At 35.7% G+C, this 18,042-nt stretch overlaps 1 protein-coding gene across 4 annotated transcripts in view; it reads left to right on the forward strand.

Moving 5' to 3' along the window:
• LOC143240344 (uncharacterized) overlaps positions 1 to 18,042 on the forward strand; it is a 96,559-nt gene that overhangs the window by 23,445 nt on the left and 55,072 nt on the right. The window lies entirely within an intron of this gene.

Raw genomic sequence — 18,042 nt, forward strand, 5'->3', positions numbered from 1 at the left:
ACTTCGCACAAAGCTACTCGAGGGCTAGCTGCACTAGCCGTCCCTAATTTAGCAGTGTAAGACTAGAGGGAAGGCAGCTAGTAGTCATCACCAACTATTCATTGGTAAAATAGGGGGATCAACCATTACATTATAACGCCTCACGGCTGAAAGGGAGAGCATGTTTGGTGTGACGGGGATTTGAACCCACGACCCTCATATTACGAGTCGAGTGTCTTAACCACCAGGCGTTGGTAAAATTTGGGAGCCATAATTATTAAACTGGTATAATTGGATCAATCTCCCTTTCCTCCAGGTGCAATGGTAACTCGATCAGAACAAAATAGATAATTTTGGATATCTACGTCTTTATCAGGTTTATTTTTCACTAATTAGAAAACATTTGGGTGAGGTTTTAATTTACCTTTTACAAAATGTTAGACTAACAAATGTTAACTAGCCTCGTTATTTGTGAGGCTTTTATTATAAGTTCATGGCACCCCACAGGGCTTACTTTAGTTCACTTGTCTTCGAATGTGGACCTTGCTTATTATTCTGAATGCTTTGCTTCGTTTCGTTTGTAAGGTAGGTATGGAAGCTACCCTGAAATGAAAGCAGATCATAGTTTTTTAACACCAGAGGTTAGTAGCACTGCATGATAAATAGGTTTTTTTTTTCCCAAAAAGGTAATACATAAATAATATGGTGTTAAAATTCCATGCTCTATCACATGTTGTGACATAAGCAAAAGTCATGAAAATTACATTTAACCAAGTTAATAGTTCATGTCTTGCTGTAACAGTTGTTTAATAAACTGATAATATAAACAGCGACTCAAGTACCACTACGTCTGGCGTATTCTCAGCTGGGCTAAAGATCTCCTTGTAGTAGATGAAATGCCTCGAGGGACCTGGATATAACCTATATTGTGTATTTGACGTATTTATGTTACATACTTTGACTTGGAGTTTTCATTTAAAAATTCAATGTGAAAACCTTTATATAAAACAAATGTTAGAATTGTTTTGCTGACATAATAATCACCCTGCATGACCAAGTGATTAGGGCGCTCGACTCCTAATCTGAGGGTCGCAGGTTCGACTCCCGTCACACTAAACGTGTTCGCCCTTGCAGCTGTGGGGGTGTTATGTTTAGAGTCAATATCGATGTTCGTTGGTAAAAGAGTAGTCCAATGGTTGGTGGTGGGTGCTGATTATTAGCTGCCTTCCCTGCCAAAATAGAGACGGCTAGCGAAATTAAAACAAACAAACAGTTAACAAGCTTATGGCAATTGTGGAAGCTAGGCTATAGTTGTTATTTCGTACCTTTCGTATTTAAAATCCCCCATTCTTTTTTTTTTTCTGGTTTTCATCTTGAACATTCCTAGAGTGAAATTAATTCTAAAGTCGGTAATAATAATAATAGCGATTATCATATTTTTAAGTGTTACTGCTTTAATATAAAATATTATTTTCTGCCGTTTATTCTTAGAATTTCGTTCTGCTAACGCAGCACGCATGTTCGACGAAAGTGATCCATCGTTACTGACTACAGAGACACGGTTAATGCCACAACCGTACCGAGTTGGTTTTATTCTTGCGTTTTTCGGTCAGAATTTGTCGAGTATGTGCGATGTGTCTAATTTACAAAGTTCAGAAAATCGCTTTTAATTCAGATTCCGAAAATAAAACTGATAAAAAGCGCATAAGGAAATGTTTCACTAAAAGTAGTGTGTGTAGCAGTGAATAAATAATATTAAGGGTGTATATTAGGATTAGCAGGTGCACAGCATTGATTAATTTTGGTGCGCGTCAACTTCTACTAATGTATGGTACGTAAGAAAGACCACGCCCGAGAATCTCTGACGTTTTATATTTTAACACGTGTATAGGCACGTGTTTGTGCTGAGAATGGGGTTCAGTTAACATGATTCAAGAATCCGCTTGTTTCTTCTCACTGTTTTTATAAAATGGGATTTCTAAAATGAATTCGCTATAGTCGGTGCAGCTGGAAGTAGAAACGGTAAGCTTGTTTGTACGATTTTTTTAAAGCTAGAAATTCCAAGAATGGAAACTAACAAATAATTTAAAAAAACACGTCTAAATTATGAAACTGAATCGTAACAAAATTAAAGAGGCCATCATTCGCGGGCGAGTGTAACGTGCCTCTGTCACACATTCCCAGCATGGCCCATTTTGACACCAGAAAAATTGTGAAAAACTATACAGAAAAAATATACATTTTTGGGTTGTTTGACCATAGATCATATAAAATAATATTTTCAAAGTAACTTAGTCCACTTTATTTTATTTTTTTTTAAGAGAGGTGACGTTTTGAACGAAGATATTTTATCACAGTACAAGACGGAAAGTGATAAAAATAACACTTTCATGGTTTATAGAAGTCTTGTTGTGTTAAAAACAGTTGTGTTACTATATGTCTTGTCAATCAAAATTGACGGAAGGCGATGAACAAAGACATTGGAACAGTAATTTTAATTTCCTCATTCCTTTCTGACTGTTTTAACTGTCAGTCAGATAATGGAACATTAGTTTTATTTAAACTTACCAGAATAAACTGCATCTTGTCTGGTTTTTACATGTATTCGTTCCCGTTTTTCTATTCGAGTTACCAGAAAGACACTGCACCTAGCGATTTTTTTAGTGTTTTTATTCTTTTCTTTCTATTGATGATAATGGGGAAACAATGAAGTATTTTGAAACGTTTCTGTTCCTCCATGTTTTTTGAACCTATCAAGTAGACAGTGAAACTGATTTTAGAAATTAACCCTTCATCCTTCCCCATTAAAACTGTCCTGTATAGATATGGAAACTGTGATGTGTAATTGTTTTTAACTACACACCTTTATTAAAACGCAGGCAGACACTGAAGCTGTGGTTTTAATGCTAATATTCCAATAATTTTGAGGAAGACTGATTACATTTTAGAAGTGAATTTTTGGAAATTGAATTTATCAGGAACTTTATGTCCCCCTATAGAGATCGTTACATATTCAAGAACACGTTCAAGCAAACGGAAGGAGGTTTGGCTTGTGAAACCGAAATATAGTTCATGTTGTTCCAGTGTTTTCTGAAGAACAACACCAAAAAGATGTGTTTGAGTGCCATGAAGTACTAAAATTGTGTTAAATAAGGTAAGGTGTAACTGGAACATCAGTGGGTATCCCTAAGACATGTCATTCGATCGATAGCAATTTACCTTGTTCGTTTCCGTTGTACCAGTCGCTTCTCTTCCTATCTGGTTTGTTTCTAGGTGTGCCAGTCTTTACTCTTACTACCAATATAGTTCGTTGTCACTCTGCCAGCCGCTTCTCTTCCCATGTAGTTCGTTCATTGTTTCTGTTGCTTCGCTTCTTATCCAGTTTTTTTATGTTATACCAATCGCTTCCCTTCATATATAAATAGTTGTTATTGTGGCAATCGTTTCGCTTTGTATCCAATTGGTTGTCCATCGTTTCCTTTCTTGCCACGTTCTTTTCTGTTGTGTCAGTCTTTCCTTTGTCGCACCGTGAATGTGTTAGTGTTTTTTTTTTTTTTTCTTACATTGGGTGTTTTTGGCCGACACGTGGTGTGGCACCGGAATAGATAGTTATGATATGTGATAGCAGAACAGTATGTATGAGTAAGTTCTATAGAAACACCAGGTTACCTCATTCTCAATTTGTAGTTAGCTCGATTAAATATTTTAAATTATTTCAAGGTATTTCGGTAAACTAAGTTCTCAACGACGTTAGCGGCAGTCTTTAATCGACGTTAGAAGTTTGCATTCCGTATTTATGTGTTCATAAGTAGTGTACACGTCAGATAGACCTGTTTATTTTTATAACTGAAGTTTGTGATTGACACAGATAATATCTCGATAAAATGAAGATAAAATGTATCTGTTTTGAACACTAAACGTAATTCGATTCTGCTCAAAACATTTTAAATAAATAACCTCGATACCTGAGCTTTGGAACGAAATTAATCATATACGATAAATGCAGTTTAATTATAACCTCTTCACACTCGTTGAACTGTTACTCATAAACTGGAAGATCAGGTTTTGATGTAAATAGATTACAGGTCAAAGTCACATGAAAATATTTTTAAAGCCCCTCCCCCCTTCTAAAAGTAAATGGGCTCGAATCCTTGTTACCAAATATTGTTTTTTCTTTCAGCCGTGGGTGTGTTATGTGATTATTCGTGTTGACGAGAAACCCACTTGAAGTAACAATGTATCTCAAGACGGATGGTATGGGAATTAAAAACTTTAATAAAATAAAGCAGAGAACAATGTTTCGACCTAAGAAGGTTTTGAGATACGATGTGACTATTCGTTGGTAAGTCTACCCCAAGGGTTGGCGGTGGGAGGTGTTGATTAGTTTCTTTCCCTCCAGTCTTTTACTGCTAAATTAAGGACGGCTGGCGCAGATAGACCTTAGTAGTTTTGCGTGAAATTCAAAATAAACCAAACTAAAAATAAATTATTGAAACATTACAGCCAAACTCTTCGTGTTTGACGAGACTTACAGAGCCTTTTTATCTAATTACTTTAGAAGTCATGATAGACAGTGGCCAACGTCATACCAGTTACCCTCTTTAAATAAACTGTATGTTGCTGTAGTTTCGATTTTCCACATCTACGCAGCTGGCATACCCTGTTGTAACAATGTTTCTGATTGGCTTGCTAATCAGTCAACGTCATTTTTTTTTCCAGCCCGGTGAATAAATCTTCACGATACTCGTGATGCATTAGTTGTTTTCAAAATCTCAGAATTTTCCTGGTAGTCATTCTAAATTCAATTATTATTTATCTTTGATGTTTTGCTAGAAACTACCACTGTAAATTAAAAAAAAAAAAATCTCACGAGACTCCTGTATTAGGTCTCACCGTCCGCATTTTGAACCGTACCGTTGGGGCATGCAGTTTGTTTAGGGAGCATTGGAGTGGAATTTACATCCGGGAACCAGTTCACTCTTTTGTCACCTAGTAATAAGAGAAAACACACGTGTTTTAATAATATTGGATAAAATTCCGTTTCTCACATTAATAAAATTATTGAGACTTGTGCATTGAGTAAATTCATTTAAATAAAATAACACGTTTTTTCATCCATTTAACCTTGTATTACTTGGAGTTATGAACAACAAACACAATCTTAATGGACATTAAAATTAGTCTGTTAAATAAAGCTAAGTGTATTTGTTGCTCATACGTTTCTACATTTCTCAACCAATAAGCTCCAAACTTGACACAATGATACAGAAAAATGTGAGGGGGTGGGTGGGGGAACACCAGTCTAATTTAAATTCGAACTTCGTTTTATTGATACAGTATGATGCGGGGTTTTGACCTCCCATTTAATTTCGTATTGGTAGAACTCTTGAAAACAGTATTTTTTGTTCTTGTTCTGGTACCTTTATGTATGTTTATTGCACGTTTTTATGTTTACTGTGTTGAGAAAAAATATAAGTACAATTATCGGTACTTTGTTACAAACGAGTTTTTATTTTACCCGTCCAACAGACGGGTACTTCAGCTGATCCCAAAAATACCAAAATATGAGGCCTAGAGCAAATCAGAATAGTTATACTTTTATATAACTTCGATAACTAATCATTAAAAAACAACAAAAAAACAACTGAAATCAGAAGTTACAGTACACATAATGTGTTTATCCTGTTTGTATAATAATTAACGGGAGTTTTGTGTTCACTCTGCAAAATTTTTCTGTTATTGTTCAAAACTAGTAAAGGCCTAGCTGATCATTAGCCCTTATTTTTTTTTTTTAACTGTTAGACTAGAGAAGTCAGCTAATCAAATGCAACTACTGCAGGTGTTTGGGTTACTCGCCCTGGATACACAAAGTGCAACTAACATTTATTTCAGCTTGTGGTATAGACGGCATTTCGGGTATTTGGTGGGTCCTGATTGGGATACGTAAAAAACGTATTTAAAGGCTGAGAAAATATATTCAAATGAATAATTTTTATTGAAAATATTAAAACTTTGTCAATGTAACATCGAGACACTACTTAACGATTTATTATATTAATTATTATTTATTACATATTAATTTTAAAACATGTTCTGGAATAAATTTTAATTTGTTACGTGGTGTTTAGTTAATTATTAGTTGTAGGATACTTATAACTGGTATTTCTTTTCCTAACCTTTGTTTCAACCTTTTTGTTACGTCGAAATTAATATTATTCAGTGTAGACACGAACTTTTTTCTTACATGCTTATATTCAGTGTTATTGAACAACCTTGAGAAGCGTAAGTGTCGTGTTCCAGTAATGTATGTAGTTCATCATCGTAACAGCCATTATTATATAAGATATTCCTCACGAAAATATTGATTGGTTATGGCAAATTGAACTTCATCGTTTTCATTCAGGCTGTATGTATTTTTCCGCTAAACGTAGTGTAGCGTATTTGCGAGGATTCGATAACGAAGATGTTCATTTGTTGTATATTTGTGTTATGATTATCATTCCTATAAATGACTGCCTAGCAGATACTAAACATTTTGGTGTAACTAAACACCGGAGTCGAGCAGATACATTTAAGTTTACGAAACAGAAATTATTTGTATATTAATAATTGTATTGTCTATCTTTTGAAAATTACTTTGAGAGGTCTCTTTATTTTACTGTACGAAAAAAAATCACTTATCATACTTCTCCAGTACTTTATGAGGAGATGATACTATAAAGTATCCATTACTACCGTGAAAGGTGTTGAAAGCAACAACCTTCTTTATGAAATGGCACTGCAAGGCTAGGTGGTTAAGGCACTCGACTCGTGATCCGAAAGTCACGGATTCGAATCTGCGTCACACCAAACATGCTCGCACTTTCAGCCGTGGGGACATTATAATGTGTCGGCCAATCCCACTATTCGTTGACAAAATAGTAGCCCAAGAGTTGGCGGTGGGTGGTAATGACTAGCTGCCTACCCTTTAGTTTTACACTGCTAAATTAGGGACGGCTAGCGCAGATAGCCCTCATGTAGCTTTGCGCAAAATTCGAAACGAACCAAACCTTATGAAATAGGTGTTAGATGACATTTAACTTTCACTCATTCTTATCTAGTCGGCCGGGAGTGATTAATGCGTTTATTGTGTTAAATACAAGGGTTTATGGTTCGTGGCCCATTGTCGCAAAACCGCACTTCGCACTTTTGAGACTTTAGTGCGTTATGAAATGACGGTCTACTTTCACTGTTTGGTAATCAGTAGTAGTTCCAGTGTTTGACTAGATAGATTCCTTTTGGTCTTATCAGGTTTAGGGACGAATATCTGAGGATGTTTGTGCAGTTTGTGGAGAAAATTCTGAAACTTATCTAGTCATCACCGGTTGAACTGCAATATGACCGTTTTAAGTGTTGGTTATCTGCTATGCCTGTTTAAGGTATCACTGACCTTTAAAACTGGGCAAATGTATTTGATGATGAAACATTGTTAAGCATGTTCTATAACCTTCCATTTGAACAAGGGCTATACGCTACTCGAGGGCTATATGCGCTAGCCGTCCCTAATTTAGCAGTGTAAGACTAGAGGGAAGGCAGCTAGTCATCAACTACCCACCGCCAACTCTTGGGCTTCTATTTACCAACGAATAGTGGGATTGACAGTCACATTATAACGTCCCCACGGCTGAAAGTGCGAGCATGTTTGGTACGACCGGGACTCGAACCCGCGACCCTCAGGTTACGAGTCGAACGCCTTAACACGCTTGGCCATGCCGGGCCATAATATAAATAGATGTGCTAAATTTCGTACTGATATCGGCCATCTTCTCAAAACGCACTGTTCAATGTGCTCACCGATGTATTAGCAGAATAACTTCACCGTTAAAGCCAAGATCAACATGAAACATAGCATACTTGTAATACGTGCTCTTCCATAGCTTGATTATTTTAATTAAAAAAACACCTTTATCAGTTGTCTCGCGAGTCTAATCATGACTAATAAAGACATCAATGTAAATTTTCTGCCCATATCAATTTTTACATGCTTTTATCATTACTAAATAAATATGATATTAACATAGTTTGTGTCATGTGCTTCTCTATTCCTGCCATAATAATGCATATGACATACATATGCTTTTAGAGATTGAGACATCATAATTTGGTTTTGTGCTCATCGTAAGTTGTAGGAAGAGTTTGCATTGTTTCCTCGCCGTGTAAATTTGCCCAGTTTTAAGGGTTAGTCCTACCTCGGGCAGTGTCTGAAACATCTTTTATACCTGGTTAATAACAGTTCAAGTTTTTTAAAACCATTTTGTGTTAACAGAACATTTTGTGTGTATAATTTATAAATGTTTCATATTTTCTCTAATATTTTGTTATACATTTCCCTTCTCATTATTGTTCGTTTATTAATTTACTCTTTTATTTCTTACAGCATCATCCCATGGAAATTACAGCGTAAAACACTGTTGATAAAAATAAGTGATTATACGGAAATCGTAAAGTTGTTCAAGCAGAACTGTTTAAAAAAACACTTCGTGTTTGACTGTGGTGCGATTAGCATCAGGCTTAGCAATTTTATTACCTGTTCTAGTTCTAGCCAGATTTTCAGGTTGTGGCATTAGTAGCTTCGTATTATTGTTCTCTAGGCTGTATACAAGGGCTTATGCAGAAATCTGTTAAAAGGAGGGTGGTTATGTTTTGAGGTAAAAGGGGATTAGAGACTTTACTACTGTGAGATTGAGAAGCATGCCTCTCAGATACTTTTCACTGAAAATCATACATTTTAATGGTGTTTGAGCTTGTATCGATACCTGTAGGATATGACTAGTAATTATACATGTGCAATTTAGTGGAGTGGGAGTGCAATGGGCTTTTTGTGCTTTTAGTAGTTAGACTTAGTGTCATTTCTTTTTATGGTACCAGAAGATGGTTGGCCCTATACATCATTTACCTAGTGCTTCAGTAATAATGAGAACCAATTTCATTATTTTATTTATCTAAGGTGCAATGTGCCTTCAATTCTTGTTGTACCAGAAATAGCGAGCTAATCTTATTTACCTAGTGCATGTTAGGTTCTACATGTACTACCTTGGCTTTTAATACGCAGTATATAGTTTTCCGTATATAATAAGTGTACGTAGATCCTATATTTCTGTTATTTATAGTCCCGTTCCCTACAAAGACAATTTATTGTATCCAGAAGGCCCGGCATGGCCAAGTGGTTAGGGCGCATGACTTGCGATTTTGAGGGTCGCGGGCTCAAATCCTCGTCCAAATTGCTTGCTTTTCTCAGCCGTGGAGACGTTATAATGTACGGTGAATCCCAATGTTAGTTGGTAAAAATAGTAGCCCAAGAGTTAGCGGCGGGTGGTAATGACTAGCCGCCTCTCCTCTAGTCTTACACTGCTAAATGAGGGACGGCCAGCGCAGATATCTTTCTCTTGTGGTTTGCACGAAATTCAAAACAAATATGCGCCCAGAAAACCATTTTTTTCATTAAAAGTGACATTGTTATTTAAGTAGAAAATTATTTGTCTTTTGTGTTTATCACATAGCTGTATAGGGGCTGTCTGTCTATTCAAGGCATCCTTAATGTTTAAGTGATAAGACTAGAAGAAAGGCAGCTAGTCGATACGATCCACCACCAACTGTAGGGCTACTATTTTTAGACTGAATAGTGGGATGCGATCATCACTTGTGTTCTGAAACTGCTGCTGAAAAGTGCAAAGCGTAATGTTACTACTGTTGTTTTTTTTTAAAGTAACCGGACGCGAACCATGGAACATCAAACTACCACGATACTGGGTCGCTCGCACTCGCCTCCGAGTGAAGTGAATTTAGGTTCGGGCTTGCAGCGTTCACTGAACTTTAGTTCGTAATACAACAATTATGGTTTTAAGATTAGAAACAATCGGTATTAGAAACAATCGTAATTATCAGTTATACTGCTAGCAATGTTTCTTGTTATATCATAATTAAGCATGTGAAATTGATTCAGCCCCGTTCACTTTCAACCCTGGTGGAAACAACTTTTATTAAGCATTGTTTACGAGCTTACAGTTCGCTAAACTTTCGTCACATGATACACGGGCGCGCCCTTCTGAAAACAACACGCAAGTTTAAAGATTTAATTTCGCAACAGTTTGTGTTTTTGTGGGTGTAATTACGTTCAACTCCCCCTAATTTATCTTACTTGAGTCATAACTGGAGTCCGTATGTTTCAGGTAAACTGTGATCTAGTTCTTAGTTTTACGTATTTTTCCTATGTTTATATTTTCTATAAGTAGTGTAAGGGTTTGCGTAATCTAATAAAGCTTTGTAAAAGCACTAAATTTGAATTACTTGAGAATATTAGTAGATAATGTTTTAAACGTTTCTGGTGTTACCGTACATCTTTGTATGGATATTATAAATGTGTGAAATATTGTCTTAGACAACTGTTAAACAAAAATGACCAGTTCATGTGGACTAAAGAACGTCGACCAAAAATCAGTTTTACTCGTTTTTCAAACGTCTAGGGCTGCAGTAGATACAGTATATTTCGTATTAAATGTGCAGTATGTGATTATTTTGACAGCAGAGTACTACTAGCCATGATGAAGCCACAAAATTGAAACTTTGGCTGAAATAAAAGTTATATATTATTACCTGGAGAACAGAATATGTTTGTTTGTTTTCAAACTTTACTGCCAACATGTCTGAACCCTTCTTAGTTACACCACAAGTTCTGAAAAATAATATAATATTTAATTATGATTTCCCATTTTCACTTGAAATTTCGGTAGGACTAGAAAGATTACGATATCATTATTGTTAACTTCTGTCAAAGCAAGCTGCATGAATCGGTATCATTATTGTTAACTTCTGTCAAAGCAAGCTGCATGAATCGGTATCATTATTGTTAACTTCTGTCAAAGCAAGCTGCATGGATCGGAAATGAAAATTTAACGAATTTTTTTTTCTTTTTCCTGTTTTTTTACACCGGTTGTGGCGGGAAGTAGCACTCTCTCATGGGCTTGGTGAATGGTGATGCCCTGAAGTGTCAATGCCCCTGTCTCTATCATATTCTCTCTTTTTCTGGGTCATTCTCTTGCTCACGTGTCGAGTGTGTGTGTTTTTTTTCTTATAGCAAAGTCACATCGGGCTATCTGCTCTGTCCACCGAGAGGAATCGAACCTCTTATTTTAGTGTTGTAAACCCACAGACTTACCGCTACTCTAGCGGGTCACTCACTCGTGTCGAATAGCATTTTATTTAATGACTGTTTTATTTTGTTTCAATCTTGCAAGGTGGCCACAGTTGCATTCTTTTTAAACCTTCGCCTCCACGTCTGTTTCGTTGTGTTCGCTGCTCTGTGCAGACGTCTCGTTTTGCAAGTTGTATTTTTTGCTTGTTTCTTTGTCCATCTTTTCTATACTGCTCAGTTTTAGCACTGGTAAAGAACAGCGTTGGAGTGAGTACCGTATTTATAAAGTTCGTGTTATATTACAGTGATATTGCTAAGTGTATTAACTGTAGATTCATCCAGTATATGACGTTGTTGGCTTTCTGGCAACGTGTTTCTATATCTTATAATATTTCTATCTTGAATGAAGATGATACGAATGTACTTAAGACGTATAGATTGTTTCAGGGTTGTGTTATTGTTGAAGCTTGTCTCGAATGACTGTGGGGGAACGACGGACAACCATTATCTCTGTTTTTGCAATACTGATTTTCACATCGTATTTCCCACACGCTGTTTTTGAATGTTGATGTAGTTCTGAATACTAGTGTTGATTTTCACACCGTACTTGTTATGGTGTGTCGTACGATGATGAGGTCCTGATGGTCAGTACTGGTTTTCACCCAGTGCTACTTGCCTGCACTCTGTGTAGTGTGGTCAGAAGACTAGTACTATCTCTGGCTATCTGAAAACAGGATCTCGTTTCTGGTTCTTCATTCCCCTTTTAGTGATCTTATCCATGCAGAGTAGAAACACTGGAGACAACCTACATCATTTACATATTCATGGTGTGATTTGGAATCGGTTTATCATGTCCCTTTCTGATTTTGATGTTATGTAGTAATTAACTCGTGCCACATTCCCACAGCACCTTCAATAGTTCCCACATGTGTACTATTTCATGTATCTATTTCTAGTCACTGAACACTATATTAAGGTTTCGTCCACCTCTGTTATCCTCTCGCAGAGCTGCCTCAGTCTGACGTCAGTCCATGAACATGTATAATGAGTACAAATATTTTGACACATCTGATTTTCCATTAAACAGATTTGTTCATATTCCTGTAGGCATTGTATTTAGGACTTCTTTTTTTTTTTTTAATTGTTTCTTGGGTTTTTACTATTAATACTGTAATGGGGTATGCTAATATACCGTGTATTCTATTCACACTAATTTTTCTTATAAAAGTAATAACAGCTACAAAACATAGTTCTGTTTTTGTTAAAGCTTTGTAAGATTAGCTAATAATTGGTATGAAATTACTAAACAAACCATTAACAGGAGAAACGTGTTCCTTCCCATAGAACTAAAGTGGATACATTAATGTAAACTGAATAATCATTTCCGACGTTTATTGGAAAAACGCCGACTTCTTTTTTTTTGTATTGGGTTTTATTGGTTAAAACCCAAAATGAGAAGCACTAATTCTATAATGTACATGTGCTCTTACAAGCAGTAGTAGCGAGACCATTGAGTTGTTGTGAGCGTCTCAGACGTAATCATTGTAATGGAAGTACATAATTAAATCATATATGATCGAACATTTAAAAGTAACTTATTATAAAGGTACAATTTCAAGGTTATATAGAATGGAACGTCACTCCTTACCTCTTTGATAAAGAGCGACAGTAATTCCGGTTCGGAGTGACGTTACTCGGTGCATATGCTTTAGAACAGCTACAGGTTCCGATACCCGTGGTGGGCAGAACACAGACAGCCCGTTTTGTACCTTTGTACTTAACTTCAAACAAACATCCGACTTGATAAAATGTAACTTCAAATAAGTATAGGTGCCCCACAGTTGAATAATTCAACTTTTACAACTGATTAGTTAAGCTAATAATATTGTTCAGTGTTTAGTTTCTAAAAAACGAAAAACAAAACAGAAAATTGCAACGTGGGGTGAGGAAGTTTTAGTTTTGAACGATTAACAGTTTTTACGGTATTTGGGATAAAGCCGAAAAATTTAATGATTCACTAAGTCTGTAAAATATCAATTCGCAATGCAACCGAGGCAGCCTGAAAATTCGTTGTAGTTTAACCAGTGCAACTAAGGCAGCCTTAAAATTCGTTGTAGTTTAACCAGTGCAACCGAGGCAGCCTTAAAATTAGATGTAGTTTAATCAGTGCAACTATCAAAGCATGTCAGATTCATTATGTGCATTTGGTGAAGAAGTACTCGATAAAATTTTCTGCGTCAGTTATTTTTTTTTTAAATTTTCATAGTATTTTTACGTAAAAATAACATTATACGTTAGAGAATCGCAAACATGAATTGTAATTACACAGTTTTTATCAAATCGTATAAATTATGTTAGGGTGTTTCTGTTGTTTTTACTCTGTATAGTTAATCGATATTTATATAAGATATGAGTAATATCTAGCACTAATGATACTAACATATAATATGTATTTACAATACTGTATTTTGTCTCTCGCCATCAACATTCCAAATTTGACATTTATGTTTTTACCGAAGTTTACGCGTTGGTTGATAAAATCGAAGAATTGCACCTTAAACCGTTCCTATACTGAATAATTTAGAAGACACTAGTTTGTTTGTTTGTTTTTGAATTTCGCACAAAGCTACTCGAGGACTATCTATGCTAGCCGTCCCTAATTTAGCAGTGTAAGACTAGAGGGACGGCAGCTAGTCATCACCACCCACCGCCAACTCTTGGGCTACTCTTTTACCAACGAATAGTGGGATTGACCGTCACATTATAACGTCCTCACGGCTGAAAGGGAGAGCATATTTGGCGCGACAGGGATGCGAACCCGCGACCCTCAGATTACGAGTCGCACGCCTTAACACGCTTGGCCGAAGACACCAGTAGCATCAGTGCTATGTATTCTTCAAAATATTTATAAAGCTAGGTTCACTATAGTGCAGAAAAACAACTCAAGCAACTGTACAATTCACAGTTCATTTCTAGAATAAATCTGATCTTCTTATATTTGCTCTCATTCGGGGTTGCTAATGAGGGACAGATTTTCCCAAAACCGCCTTGGCTGAGTGACAACTGGCCAAACACGTAATACACTGAGCCTCATATTTCCTTCTTGCCACATATGTACAAAGTTGGTGGTCTGGCATAGCCTGATAATTAGTGCTCGCTCTTTCAACTGTGGTGATATTATGTCACGATCAATCCCACTTTTCGATGGTAAAGAGTAGACAAAGAATTGGCGGTGCGTGATGCTGACCAGCTATCTTCTTTCTAGTCTGTCACTTCTAAATTAGGGATAGCTAATACAGATAACCGTTAAATCAACAAAGGTAGTTCTGATAACAAGAGAAAAAAATTCTGTCTTAGACGTATGAGATTTTTAAATTAATTTAGTTTTGCCTGCTCATAAAAAACAACAACAAAACATTCTATGTTGAAATGCAGAGAACATCCATAAGTAGTGAGAGTCTTGAACACAATACCCGTTTAGTTTTCTTAGTCTCTAAGACACTATTTTATTTAGTGTTAGGCCTTTTATCTTCTAGGCTTAGTATGGTCCTAAGTTATTTTACTTTAAGTGCTTCATTACTGTAACTCTATTATAATACAATTCGTGAGCAGTGTTTGCTTAATTTTTGTAAAGAGTTGCTTTGAGCAAACCCGAACCATGGGGTGGTTTATTTTTTCCCCGTGCTGTTGTACGCGTGACACGTTCGTATGCTGTGCACGCGCCATTGTGTGAATATTATTAGCTTTATCACTGTTTCAACCAAATGCGTGATGTGTTATGTTCAAATATAATTTCTACTTTCCTTCCCAATTGATACATTGACCGGATAAATATTTTTAAAATAACTTTTTTTCTCATACAAATTTAAAATGAAAGTTTACAATAATAACCTGAACCCGCAGTGTATATATAGGTACACTGTTACCCAGGCTGTTGAGTTGCATTAAGGAAAATAATAGCAAGTTTTACTTTTAGAATTTATTTATTTGTTTGTACTCCAAAGTTTCAGGATAATATTCGAAACGACATTTGCACGTTTGATGTATTTGTATGCAAAAATTTATTGTAGTCAAAGATCATGATAATTAAGGATAAAATAAAATAATTTAAGTTAATAAACTAACTTAAACTAAATCTGATGAGGGATTAACACAAGGCAAATAACATATCAACTTGTATAAACTAAATAATATACCTTCTATCCTGAAAATAATATACAATGTTACATAAACAATCGAATAACTTACAAAAGCAATTATATACGTTTATAAAAACGTTTTCACGAAAAAATGTAATGGTCATTTCTCCGATACCAACACCCGATATTTGCATTGAAGACGTACTGTAATGTTCTATGTTTATATAAACACTAGATGAATATATCGTATGTTCTTTCTCTCGTATTTTGTATTATGTAGGCTATTGTTATGATGTGAACGTCTTTTTTACAAAGTGACGAAGCATTATTTTTTTATCACAAGATAGTGTTAAGCCTATTTTATTTTTAAACACCATATTCTTTATCTATTCTCTTAAGGAACTTCACGAACCGGAAGAGGGTATAATAATAGATTCTAACCACACTATGTGGCAATGGATATGGCAAATACAATGTGGTTAGAATACTACTTTTGTAAATTCTTCTTAAAAATCTGTAAGGGATTAGATTAAGTGTGTAATGCTTAATACAGTATATCTAATATTAGTGTCTTATAACAAATATGAACGTAGACAATTGTGGTATTATTAAACATCATTTGAAAAAGTATCGAAGAGTAATATAGAATATATGGTCTTGTATAAGACACTTAAACGAAAAGTATCGTTAATATTCCTTTTCTAGTTTCTCTCGTTTAGCATTTTCCTTTTCGTGCGATATTACACGTCTTAAAATGCTATGTATAAATCACTTTTTCCTCATGTACGTGGCTTTCTAGCGCCATTTGTGTGTGTGTGTTTTTCTTGTAGCAAAGCCACATCGGGCTATCTGCTCAGCCCACCGAAGGGAATCGAACCCCTGATTTTAGCGTTGTAAATCCGGAGACATACCGCTGTACTAGCGGGGGGCAGCGCCATTTGTTACTAGTCCTAAAATACAGGTTAATCATTCTCTTTCTTCATTTGTCGATAATCGTTAGAGAATTGAATTTGTTTCGACCTTTGTCAGCTTTGTATTCTCTTTTTCTAACTTCTCTTGTTTCTCAGTTTTATCAGATGTTTATATATATATATATATATATAAAAAAATAATTCAGTAATGCCAAACATTGGTATTATGAATGAAACTTTCTTATTAAAAATTAATTTATATATATATTCATTCATTTATAAACTGAATAATTTTGACTTTGTATGGAACACTAGAGACCTTCAGTGTTAAGTGAAAAATTACCACATTTTCCATTTACGTCCATCCTCCCATTTCCTCATCTCTGTGTCTGGTCGCTTGAATGGCTGCTTGTCTTTGTAGCTGTCTAGTTGTGGTTTAATTATATGGTAAGAATATATCATATGAAAGGTGTAGTGAAAAGCATTAAACAAGTTTTATTAAAACCTAACCTTGTTTCAAACGATCACCCATCTCGGCCCTGTGACGCACGTAAAAATATAAGGGTATGTGGTCGATCTAGTAGAGTTCTTGGCGTTAAAAAGTCCGACCAACATATTTTGAGAGTGTGTTTAGATTTGGCTGTTTGCCACCAAGTTGAACGAAGGAAAGTAAACTAAGATATGGAAACCGTCTGCTCTTGTTTGCTAACCTGTGTTGAAAAGTTTTGTTTGTTTTTTACTGTCTAACATGCTTCCACTTCTTAGTGTCATAGGTTTTGTACTTTTCACCTTATGACGTTGTATTGCACTATATTCTATCGTTTCTTTCTTTTGAAGTGTGTTTAGTATGTTAAATGTGTATTGGTTGACCCTCTACTAAGCTTTAGATTGCAGAGCTTATGTGTCAGGTTCGAATTTGTGCGATACCAAAAAAAATCACGCACTTTAAGTTATTGATTGAACCATTGCAAGAGTGATAGTCAACCCGTTAGTGAGGAAGATGGGTGATGTGGTGCGAATGTTCTGGTCAGTAGTTCATAAACTTTACAGTGGTAGAAAGTCTTAATTTTGCTCTAACTGTATATGACAGATTATTCAGTACAAGTTGGGAACCTTCAGATTATATATCAATGATTTGTAAGGTCCTTTATTCCTATCATCCTTTAGCTATATCCTTACAAGATCAGTTGTGTAACTTGTGTGCTGTATTCCGTTTTGGGTGATTGTGCAACAAAGGTGAAACGATTCGAATATATGGCATGCGAGTGTGCATACTTCACTTTAGTATTAAAATACATGGGCCAAGTGGTTTGCATGCACAGACCGTGAATCTGAGAATTCAAGGCTCGAGATCCTTTACCGCAAAAATGCGCTCTATACTTTGGGACTGTGGATGCACTATAAAAGTCATAGTCAAACCCTACTATTTGATCAAACGGAAGTAGGCCATGTGCAGTTGATTAGGTGTGTTTTTTCTACGAGCTTAAAATTAGCGCAAAAAACTATTGTTTAGCTTTGCCTAATATTCTGAAACAAACATAAAACATTCCTATATTGTTTATTTAGGTATTTATACCATCCGAAGAAAGAAACAGGTGTTATTTTAAACAGTTGTGATTCTGTTGAGTAGATTCAACTTTACTGTACTAATGACCGTTTCCCATTAGTAATGGAACTCAAACTAATTGACATACAGTAAATGTTTAAACCTCCAGAAGACTGGTTTTAATGGCATCATGTATATACATAGAGAGAGAGAGAGAATTCATACACACAGAAAGTAAACTTAGTAAATCAAAGTGGTTGTTGATGTCATTGTACCTCTAATTTTGTTACATCCACT

This window comes from Tachypleus tridentatus, chromosome 13, assembly GCF_004210375.1.
Source record: "Tachypleus tridentatus isolate NWPU-2018 chromosome 13, ASM421037v1, whole genome shotgun sequence".
NCBI lineage: Eukaryota > Metazoa > Arthropoda > Merostomata > Xiphosura > Limulidae > Tachypleus > Tachypleus tridentatus.